Here is a 7,272-nt window from a genome sequence, read left to right as displayed (position 1 = left end):
GATGTTCGAACAAATGATGAAGAAGAATGCGGATTCAGATGCTCAGTTGTCTTCCCACAATACTTCAATTCTGAATTTGGAGGTTCAGTTGGGTCAAATCTCACAGTCCTTGAATACTTGCCCTAAGGGTGCTCTACCAAGTTATACGGTAGTAAACTCGAAGGGTGGGAACAATCATGTTATGACGGTAACTACAAAGAGTGGACGAGGCGGTGATGTGAATGCCTCCAAACAAAATCAAATTTTGAGGGTTGAAAATGTGATTGATGAGAATGTGAATGAAGAAGTGAGGATTGATATTCAAGATGCCGAGGTGGAAACTCAAAATGACATGAACCCGTCTAGGGAACACGTAATAGACACGTCGGAGCCAGTTGTGCCTAAAGCCAAGGCTCCTTTACCAAGGCCACCTCCACTTTATCCTCAAAGGCTCGCGAAGCAAAAAAATGAGAATCAGTTTAAAAAGTTCATTGACATGATGAAGAGCTTATCCATTAATGTGCCTTTGGTAGAGGCTCTTGAACAAATACTGGGATATGCTAAATTCATGAAGAACTTGGTGACAAAGAAATGGTCCATGGATTGTGAAACTATAAAGATGACTCACCAAGTTAGTGCAATATTGCATTCAATGGCCCCGAAGCTTGAAGACCCCGGTGCTTTCACTATTCTTTGTACCATTGAGACTGCGGACTTTGCTAAGGCTCTATGTGATTTGGGGTCTAATATCAATTTGATGCCATATTCAGTTTTCAAGACTTTGGGTATTGGGCAACCGAGGTAGATAGGACGATGAAGAGACCATTGGGTATTATTAATGATGTGCTTGTCCGGGTGGATAAATTTATCTTGCTAGCTGACTTTGTGATCTTGGATTGTGAGGTGGATTATGAAGTTTCTATCATCTTGGGGAGACCTTTCCTTGCTACAGGGAATGCCTTAGTTGATGTGGAAGTAGGGGAACTCACCTTCCGGGTGGGTGATGAAAAAGTGGTCTTTCATGTGTGCAAGTCAATAAAGCAGCCCAATAGTTGATGATACCAGTGCAATGATTAATGTGGAGGACCCTCTAGAGGCCGTATTGTTGAATCTTGATGTAAATGAATATGACGGCCGAGTGGAGTGTGTAATACTTTACATGCAATGGGATCTTACTCTTATGAGCCTAGGAAACTCTCTTTGGATCTTGAAAATAGGAAGAATCCACCAACAAAACCTTCATTTGAGGAGCCTCTAGTGTTGGAGTTGAAACTGTTGCCTTCACACCTCAGATATGAGTTCTTAGGCCCTAGTTGTACTTTTCCAGTTATTCTTTCCTCTTGTCTTACTAACATGCAGGTTGATGCCATATTGGCGGTGCTTCAAAAGCGGAAAAAGGCAATTGGATGGACTTTAGCTGATATTCAGGGGATAAGCCTCGCATTTTGTATGCACAAGATTATTCTGGAAGATGATGCAAAGCCCTCCTTGGAGCATCAAAGGAGGTTGAACTAGGCAATGCAAAAAGTTGTGATAAAGGAGGTGATCAAGTGGTTGGATGCCGGGGTTGTGTACCCTAGTTTTGATAGCTCTTGGACTTCATCGGTTCAATGCGTACCGAAGAAGGGTAGCATAATCATGGTTGCAAATTCATAAAATAAGTTGATTCCTACCAGAACCGTCACCGGTTGGAGGGTATGCATGGACTACCACAAGTTGAATAAAGTGACTCGCAAGGATAACTTTCCTTTGCCTTTTCTTGATAAGATGTTAGAACGACTTTCTGGGCTTGGCTTCTACTATTTCTTGGATGGGTATTCTGGGTACAACCAATCTTGATTGCTCCGGAAGATTAGGAGAAGACAACATTCACATGTCCATACGGCACCTTTGCCTTTTCTAGGATGCCTTTTGGGTTGTGTAATGCACCGGCTACATTTCAGCGGTGTATGGTGGCCATTTTCACTGATATGGTGGAAGACATTTTGGAGGTGTTCATGGAGGACTTTAGTGTTGTGGGTGATTCATTCAATAAGTGCTTGAAGAATATTGATAGAGTTTTGGCCCGTTGTGAAAAAACCAATCTTGTTCTCAATTAGGAGAAATGCTACTTTATGGTGGAAGAGGGCATAGTTCTTGGGCATAAAATTTCAAAGCATGGCATTGAGGTAGACAAAGCAAAAATTGATGTGATTTCCAGGCTCCCTCCCCCTACCTCTGTCAAAGGAGTTAGAAGTTTTCTTGGGCATGCGGGGTTCTATCGGAGATTTATCAAAGACTTTTCGAAGGTAGTGAATCCCTTATGCAAGCTATTGGAAAAAGATGCCAAGTTCGTGTTTGATGAAAAATGTATGCAAGCCTTTTAACTTTTCAAGCATAAGTTGACCTCCACTCCTATCATCACCGCACCTAATTGGAGCTTGCCCTTTGAGCTCATGTGTGATGCGAGCGATGTTGCGGTTGGGGCAGTTTTGGGTCAAAGAGTAAACAAAATGTTTCATCTGGTGTACTATGCGAGCAAGACAATGAATGATGCTTAAGTGAACTACACGGTGACCGAGAAAGAACTTTTGGCTATTGTGTTCGCAATGGAGAAATTTCAGTCGTATCTCATGGGTGCCAAGGTCATAATTCATACCGACCATGCCGCACTCCAGAACTTGATAACGAAGAAGGATTCCAAAGCTAGACTAATGCGATGGGTCTTGCTACTTCAAGAGTTTGATTTGGAGATTGTGGACTGGAAGGGTAGTGAAAACCAAGTGGTGAACCACTTGTCCCACTTGGAGGAGGAGGGGAGGCCTCGTAATGGCCTAGAGATTAATGATTCATTTCCCGACGAGCAACTCCTTTCGGTCTCGGTGAATGGTATGCCATGGTTTGCGGACGTTGCTAATTTCCTTGTGAATGGTATAGTCCCGTGTGAGCTCTCTTCAAACCAAAGGAAGAAGCTCAAGCGGGATAGTTTGGATTTATATTGGGATGAGCTGTACTTGTTCAAGATTTGCACGGATGGTGTGATCCAAAGGTGTGTCCCGGACGAAGAGCAATTGTGTATCTTGGAGGCTTGTCATTCCTCTCCCTATGATGGCCATCATGGAGGGGTGAGGACGGCTTCCAAAGTTCTTAGTTATGAGTTTTATTGGCCAACTTTGTTCAAAGATGCAAGTGAACTTGTGAAGAGGTGTGATGAATGTCAAAGAGCGGGTGGACTTTCGAAGAAAGATGAGATGCCTCTCAATACCATTCTTGAGGTTGATATTTTTGATATATGGGGCATTGATTTTATGGGTCCGTTTGTTAGCTCGTATGAGAACACATACATTCTTGTGGCGGTGGACTATGTTTCAAAGTGGGTTGAAGTCGTGGCTTTGCCCAACAATGAGGCCCTGAGTGTTGTTGCATTTCTCAAGAAGAGCATTTTTACAAGTTTTGGTACTCCTCGTGCAATCATAAGTGATGGGGGGTCTCATTTTTGTAATAGAGCTTTTGACACTTTGCTTGCAAAGTATGGTTTCAATCACAAAGTTTCTATCCCCTATCATCTTCAGGCAAGTGGCCAAGTGGAAGTCTTAAACAGGGAAATCAAGAGTATATTGTCAAAGACGGTCAATGCAAATAGGACCGATTGGTCAAAGAAGTTAGATGATGCTCTATGGGCTTATAGGACTGCTTACAAGACTCTGATTGGTATGTCTCTGTATCGGTTGGTGTTTGGGAAAGCTTGCCATCTACCAGTTGAGTTAGAGCACAAGGCCATGTGGGTTTTGAGGAAGCTAAATCTTGAATGAGATATTGCAGCCAATCTTCGTGTGGAGCAGCTTAATGAACTTGATGAATTCTGATTCCATGCCTACTCCAGTTCTTCCTTGTACAAGGACAAGATGAAGTACCTTCATGATAAATATGCTCGTAGCAAGGAGTTCAAAGTGGGTGATTTGGTTCTCTTGTTCAACTCTCGGTTACGTCTGTTTCTGGGAAAGCTTAAGTCGAAATGGAGTGGACCTTTTGAAGTGGTGTGTGTGACCCCGTTTGGTGTACTTGATTTAAAGAACAAAAATGGGGAAGTTTTCAGAGTGAATGGGCATAGGGTCAAGCACTACTTGGGAAAAATTGATGACAGCCACGTGGTAGCACTTCTTCATCTCAAATGATTAGATGGTAACATGCGTCGTGCCGCGACGTTAAATTAGGCGCTTCTTGGGAGGCAACCCATGTGTTTTTCTTCTTGTTTTTCTTTGATTTTTATTGTAGTGTAAGATTTATTTTTGCACTGACTAGTTGTGAGATGTTGTAGGATTGTGCAGATGCAGTGCAGGAAAAAATTGGAAAATGACTACTCTCGGAAGATTGTCAATGTGAACCGCATTGTCATTTTGTGCTGCCGCAAAGACCTCAGTGTAGGGGCAAGAAATCAATGCGGACCGCACTGATGAATGAGCAAAGTGGAGGTTCTCTGAAGTTTACCACTGCGGTCGCATTGCATTTTGTGTGGTCCGTGGTGGTCCATTGCGGCCGCATTGCATTTTATGTAGACCGCAGTGGTTGCCTTATCTGAGTCCTATGATTTTTAGCAATGCAGACCACGGTGCCATTTTGTGCGGTCCGCGGTGGGTAGGTGAGATGGGCCCCAGGACCTTTTTCTATAAATAGGACCTGAGGCCCTCCTTTTTAACGTTTCGATCTTTTCACTCCTAGAACTCAAAATTTCACTGTCATCTTCCTTCTTGCTCATAATTAACTGCTAAGAATCGTTTATCTTCAGTACTTCTCATATCTGGTCACTTTAACTTCTTCTTGATTGATTAATTTTGTTATTTTCATTTACTTTTTTTTGTTTTTCTCTATTCTTCTTCCTAGCTTTCCCGTAATTATTTCAATATGGTAGCTTAGGTTGATTAATCGTTGTTTATATTAGTTTAGGTAGTTAAATGACTGAACCAACACTTAGGGACCCTTCATTAGGTGAAAATTGGACTAAAAATTGATCAACACATGAACACTAGGTTGTTGTTGTGTTTTGGTACTCAGTGCGGACCGCGGTGGAATTTAGTGCGATCTGTGGTGCCCCTGTGCGGTCAGCAATGGTATTTTATACGGACCGCATTGATAAAGTCCTACAAACTGAACAATGGAGGACCGCGACCGCATTGCATTTTGTGCGGTCCATGGTGCATTTATTCAGAGAGTGGGTAGTCTGAACCCCACCTCTGTGCGGACCGCGGTGCCATTTTGGGTTGTCTGCATTGGCATTTCTGCGGCCGCACTGTATTTTGTGCGGTTCGCACTCTGAAAAAAATGAATTGTCTACAACATTTTTTCTACAACTGTGAATTACAATGTTTTTCTGGATACTAACAAGTCTGAATGAATGTTGTTGCAGACACACGTGAAATCAAGAGGCAAGGGTGTTAAACAACCAGGACGAAGAGAATCCTTCTGGGGTGGGAAACAAAAGATGATTAGATTGACCCCCCAAGCCCGGCAAAACATAAAGAATACAAGCAAAATCATTAGGGCTATTGATCAGTCAGGGAGTGAGTATGAGCCCTCCTAGGAGGCATCATCAGATTCAATGCCAGAGTACATTCCTGACTGGCTGGAGAGAAAGAGACTGAGAGACACTCCTCCACCTTCCCCCATCGCCCAAGCTTCAGTGCGTGTATCTTCTAAGTTATCTGAGGGCTCAGCTATTGGTAGTGGAAATGAATACTCCACTTTTCCCATAGCTTCATTATCCGGAGAGGGTGTGTAGTACCAGAGGAGGGGGAAGAAGCAGAAGGGGTGAGCCCCAAGTTGGTGGGGTTGAGCAAACTAGGAACCCGGAACCATGGGAGGACGGTTTGTGAGTGAGGTGGCCTACCACAAATTCAGAGAATGGTGTCCCGATAAGAAACTGATACCTGAGCGGAAAATAGTCACACTAGACCTTCTGCCTCACAACCCAAATGTGTTGAGGCAATTCACAGATAGAACAAGATGGGACTTTTTCATTGACCATGTGGAGGACACAAATGAACATCTTGTGAAAGAATTCTACACCAATATGGCCCACATCAAAAAGGTCACCAAGGTGGCAAAGGTGCGGAACTTGAAAGTCAGATTCGATGGCAAGTCCATTAATGATTACTTGGGCTTCACAGAGGAGGATGAGTGGTTGGAGGAGTACTTGGCAATCCTAGGTACCACCCCCGAGTGTTGATTGCGGGGGTGAAGATATTGCGGAGGACATTAAATTTTGAGGCAAAGGGGTGGGAAACTTTTGTGTGCAGTAGACTAGACCCTACCACCCATGACAACTCACTCCCACTTCACCGGGAAATCTTAGTAGCATCCATCATGGCAGGGTACCTGATCAATATCGGGAATGTGATGTCCCTGGTCATTTCACAGGTAGTGGATGAGGGTGACAGGTCCTACCTATTCACCAACTTCTTGATGATGTGTTTTGAGGACCTCAATGTGGAGAAGAGGAAATTTGACGTGAAGGTGAAGGCAAAGGCACCCTTCTCGTGGTATAGCCTACGAGGTGATGACAACCCTAAGGGCAAGGGCTTAAAAAAAAGTCCACTACTTCAGCTGGCCAGTCTGAAGAGCCAGTAGTGGTAGTGACTACTCAGCAGCCTCCCTCTACCTCAACAGACTTGTCACCTGGTCCATCAACCTCCGTAGATCCTGACATACCCTTCACCACAACCTATCCTTTGACTACCCACCGGCTGAGCCAGACCCTCACTAGCATGAACAACTGGATGCAGACAACTACCTCCAAGTTGTCTGTGTTATCTTCTACCATGGTAGCTCATTCGGCGCCTCCGCCTCCATAGGTCCCACAGTCTATTGAGGACGCTCTCAAGGATATTCTGGACAACCAGAAGAAAATCCTTGACACTCAGAAAGTGCTTACAAACATTGTAGATTCTCCTGGAAAGACTCTCAAGGAGCTTGCTAGGGAGGCCAAGAAGATGAGGAAGACTCGGGCTTCCAAGGAGTCTGTGAAAGAGTTGTGGGTTGAGGTTGACAAGTTGAAGGCAGATCACTTGCCTTTGGATTTATTGCTATATGACCCGGTGCTAGCAGCCCATCCCCAGCCAGTGCAGTCAGAGAGGCCTCCCAAAAGGAAGAGGGTGATCCCTCAGTCAGATGATGTTGTCATCCAGTTGGCAGACCCACTGGAGACTTCCTCCAGTCAGCCACAGGATGCAGCTCAGGAGCCTGACCAGGTCCAGGCCCAGGTCCCAGCAGCAGAGCCACAGGTCATAGGGAGCTAGTCTCAGGTTCCCGAGCATATTG

Source organism: Nicotiana sylvestris, chromosome 4, assembly GCF_000393655.2.
Source record: "Nicotiana sylvestris chromosome 4, ASM39365v2, whole genome shotgun sequence".
Taxonomy (NCBI): domain Eukaryota; kingdom Viridiplantae; phylum Streptophyta; class Magnoliopsida; order Solanales; family Solanaceae; genus Nicotiana; species Nicotiana sylvestris.
The sequence above is the reverse complement of the archived record's forward strand: the minus strand, read 5'-3'. Positions refer to the sequence as shown.